Source organism: Penaeus monodon, chromosome 37 (genome assembly GCF_015228065.2).
Source record: "Penaeus monodon isolate SGIC_2016 chromosome 37, NSTDA_Pmon_1, whole genome shotgun sequence".
NCBI lineage: Eukaryota > Metazoa > Arthropoda > Malacostraca > Decapoda > Penaeidae > Penaeus > Penaeus monodon.
This window is the reverse complement of record NC_051422.1, coordinates 14,066,599-14,071,364: the sequence shown is the minus strand read 5'-3', so window position 1 is coordinate 14,071,364 and position 4,766 is coordinate 14,066,599. Positions and strand designations below refer to the sequence as shown.

Genomic DNA, 4,766 nt, shown 5'->3' with positions numbered 1-4,766 from the left:
CTGTTAAAGATTTGTCTTCATTGTTAGACCCCTAACTGTTGATTCTATGCGCACATTCATGAGAATTTATTAAGTCTCTCTTTTTTAATGTATATTTATTGGTCAAACAGATTCATATGTATTGGTTAAAATCCACTGAGAGACACTTGACTACACCATACATTCAGAGTGTAACCCATGCTGGGAGCAATCGCTGGGTTATTGATTATTGGGAATTATAAACGATTACCGAGAAATTTAATCTCGTAATCAAAATAGTCGATGGCGCCCACAGCTACTGGGCGGCAGGTAGAGAGGCTACCACAGTGTCCAACAGGCTATGTTCTAGGTTTATAGTTAGTGTATTTCTCTGCTTTCCCGTGATCCGCCCATCGCAGAGAACGAGGCTCCACAAAGGTAGGTAGACTAAAGGTACAAAGTTTGTTTTTTTTTCCAAAGGCTTCTCTCCTAGTTCGGGATGTTCAGTTACATAGTTTCAAAACCGTGAGGGTTGGACTTTCAAAGATTTGTTCCCAGTCCATAGTTTGAACATACTTCAAACAATACCTCCTCAACGTATATGGGAAGATTCCTCATGTTATCAGATATGAAGGCTGAATTTCTAAATCTCTCTTAAATGCCAGGGAATATTATTTAAACGTATAGCTAAGGCAGGGCAAATGTTCTACAATACATGGTCTTACAGTCTGATTCGGCATTTGTAAAGGAAAAATAAACATTCAATAGAGGATATACGCATATTATCTCCTTCCACATCTCTATTTCCTTTTGAAAATCACCTACTCTACCATCTGAAAAGATATGCTAACCTGCAGAAACCTAATTTAACTCAGTTCCTTTGCTAAAATTCCTTGCAAGATAGTGCTTTCAAAAAATGTGACAATATGCGATCCATGTTCTGAGCTCATAAAGTATTAACTTTATGAGCTTGGAGCCTAAGACCCTATAGTTTTACATAGGCTCTGAAATATTGCCTATTTCAGAGCCTATATAGCGTTACATAAACCCGATTCTGTGTTTATGACAGACGTTATCATTAGTATCTCATGCGACTCTGAATTAATTTTGGATCTTTCGTGAATCATCTATCATGATCACTCTAGGATTTTTCTTGATTTCAGTAAAATATTCTGATGCAGTCGTATTAACGGTAATGATGATGAACCTTCTGAAAAATGATGAGAATGGTGGTAATGATAATGATAATAATACCAGTGATGATGATGATAATAATAAAAAATTATAATTATTAATACGATATAATAATAATGGTAATTATTAATATCAATAATGCTACCTCCATCATAGTAAGCATAAGGATAAATATATAATTAATTATTATAATGATAATAATGATGATAGTAATAATGATATTTTCATTATTATTATAACAGTAATAATAATGATAATTAGATTATTATTTTTATGATAATGATAATGACTATGATAAAGATTATAATAATTTAATAATAATGATGACTAATTAACAACAAAAAACTACCCTGCTCAAACTATCACGTTGAAAATTGTACCATTTTGAACAGTGTGTGTATTCCCTGGGATACACAGCTCAGATTTGACACCAAGGGTTTATCTGAATTGGAAAACATTTCATAAGCCGAGTGATTCGCTGACGTAAAGCATGTACTCCAGTAATCAAACTGGTGAAGAATAACAATTTTTCATGAATGACCGAAGGTAAGTGATAACAGAGATAAATATTACATAATCTCAGACATATGGTATTATTGGTGTAATTTCAAGACATTGTCCATTTGATATTGATTACAGAATATTTAATGTATTCCCATTAACATTAATTTATAAGTAAAGATTAGGTACATATACTGCCATCATTACTATGTCACATTTGAGAATGACAAACGGTGTTATTAAAGAAATATAATTGAAACAGGCTCGCGTTCAAATACGTGACGACCGACATGTATGAATGAATGTCTCATTCACAAATAAATAAATTATGACTTTTGTTTTGCGCTGCAACATATGTAAATATCTGATCAACGGAACATTTCAATTTTGATTCTAACAATCAATTCCATTAATTTATTGATACAAAAGAAATATCAAAATTAGAATGAGTAGAGTAAGAATTTCTACTTATCAGTTATTTCCTTTCACTTTTCAACACGTGCAGATATTAGATTTGATTGAAATACAACCATAACATAATTAATTTTATGAAATCGAAGTAAAACAATCGAAACGTAAAATAAACCAGAGAGATTTAACTGAAACTCGAATCCTCCGCTGATATAAACACTACGATAATGAAATATTTGTGACTGGGAAAGGTAGTGCTTTTGCTTGTTTTGTTTAATTTGAGATAAGTAGGAGGCTGACTTGTTTGTACAAGCTACTTGAGTGTAATGATAGAGTAAAATATGACGAAATTATTAATTTAGAGGTATTTATATCGGTAATAGTGAGAAGCGACGATAAATATGACATTTGACCGAACAGAAGAGTTTCATGATTTTGAATATTTTTTTATTACAGATTTTGGCCTCTTTTTATCATGAACATGTCATAACCTGTTATTTTATTAAATCAGTTTAGTGTGTTCATGAATTTATATAAATACTTTTCTTAAAATAAGAACTATGTAATTAGATTATGTAAGGACCCAAGAACCTTTCGTTATGATGAAACTTAAAACTCAAATAGACTTATTCTCTTCTAGATCTGTTAACAATCATTGATTTTAAAGTAGAAGGGTGGTAATTGTTCAGAATTGGACCAGATGACATGAGGCCGTTTTTTCCATGCATGTCATTGACAAAGGTCATTTAACTTCCCTTGGTAATTTTCCAGGGAGGTCTGCCAACTACTATACTTTGTGAAGGTTTCTTGGCCTCTGCTGGAGTGTGGCTTCCGAGGCATTGCGTGTATTCACTTTAACGAAATTGCGTCTATGTTTGTTACTTGTGTGTGTGGTTGTTATATGTAATTTTTAGAATTATTTATAAGACATTATTGTTTGTTTATCTATAGCTTGTTTGTTCCTATTCTGGATAATTACCCCCCTCTCACCCGCAAGAAAAAGCAAGTATAGCTGAAGTAAATATTAAAATGTCAAATGTTTAGAAGACACCCCAAGTGGCTTTCAAAATGTTAAGTTTACTCATAATTATGTTACCTACATTGTATCCAGATCTACCTGAAACTTTTGGTAGTTATACTGGTTGATACAAGTAAAGATGTGTCTTCTAAGTATTTACGACTCCCTATAACAAAACAGTGATAACATAATTAGATAAACAAGACAAAAAAAAAAAAAAAAAAAAGATAACAGGTAACTTTTAACTCTGTGTTGATTAAACTTGACAGGAAATATTTTAAGGCCAGCAATTTATCTTTTTATTTCTCTGTGAATATTCCTTAGCCTACATACCTATCTTAGCATGAAGGATGAAGAGTTATTAGATAGCCATTGGTACAGTGCCATACCTATAACTGAATTTTGTTAAGAATGATCCCAAGTGCATCAAGATATTGATATTGAATATTTAGATTGTGATATTGAAAGAAATAAAATTTCACAGAATTATTAGTGTCATCATTCTATTCTTGGTAAATACAGATAGTTTTTTCCTAGTCTGATGATACTGATATTTAAGAAAAGCTTTTTAATTAGGATATGCTAAAATGGCAGTTTGATTAGTTCAGGATCATGTGATAAGATTACATAAAACTGGGCAAGATAAGATAACTTGCATTTAAAAATATTAAAAAAGTAAGATAGTATAAAGTGGTCAAGATAGTGTTGCTATATTACTTCAATAAACCAGACTTAGCTAAGATAAAGTATAGGTAGTATTAAATTACTTTGGGTTAGCTTTATTTTGAGAAAATATACTTAAAGCATCTTTTATTTACACATAACAGCCTGAGAGCTATTCAAAACTAATTGTAAGTAATGTTTCTTGGTATAGTTTTTCTTTCTTTCCTTAAAATATTAAAAATTCTAACATATTACTAAAAAGACTTTTTTGTCAGCAACTTTTGCATTGTTTCATAAATATATGTATGGATATATGGGCATGTGCTATTCTATAATGCACTACAATTTTTTTTCACCTTTTTCCTACTTGCTTTCAGAGCAGTTTTGAGTCAATATGTTTTTCATATTTTCGAAGATGAATAAAGAGAGGTGAATAGCATAAGTTTATTGGAGAATAACAGTTTGAAAGACAGTGAGGGGGATAGCAAGGGAAAAGATGAGAAACAGAAAATTAAAAAAGGGAAATACATGAATGGAAGAGTTGGCTTTTGTGACTTTATTTATCCTTCTAAAATGTAATTTATGTCTTGCATTAATTTATTATGTCTTTATGGGAGCATCTGTATTGGAGGAAAAGATGTGATTTTGGATAATGGATTCATTTAGTAGATATCATTCTTGATTAAAATCATCAATAATTTTGAAAATGAATAGTTATTTATAAGCATGTATAGCATGTATTTAAGGTTAGTATTTTTTTTTTTTTTTTTTTTTTTTTTATGAAAGACATGTTTTTCTAGATGGATGATATCCATAATATGCATTATATTTTGACACTAAATAATCCCAGATTTCCACATAAAGTATATAGATATATTTTTTTCCTTACCGTAGGATTAATAAGAGTACGTCCCATACGTCCCACCCAGCTATGTAATGTGTATGTCGTGGCAGCTGGATTTGATATGCGGGTGCTTGGCGTAGGAGTGGGTGTGGCAGTGCTGGTTGTGATTTGGGTGGC

The 4,766-nt window shown here is 31.3% G+C and overlaps 1 protein-coding gene across 4 annotated transcripts in view; it reads left to right on the top strand.

Moving 5' to 3' along the window:
* Positions 1-371: 371 nt before the first annotated feature.
* Positions 372-4,766, top strand: part of LOC119596029 (thioredoxin, mitochondrial-like) — a gene marked incomplete at its 3' end in the record, with an annotated part of 5,920 nt that continues 1,525 nt past the window's right edge. Inside the window, 2 exon segments of one of the 4 annotated variants that reach the window (XM_037945126.1) lie at positions 372-396; positions 4,640-4,766. The exon segment at positions 4,640-4,766 is cut by the window's right edge and continues 142 nt beyond it. 4 annotated transcript variants of the gene reach the window in all.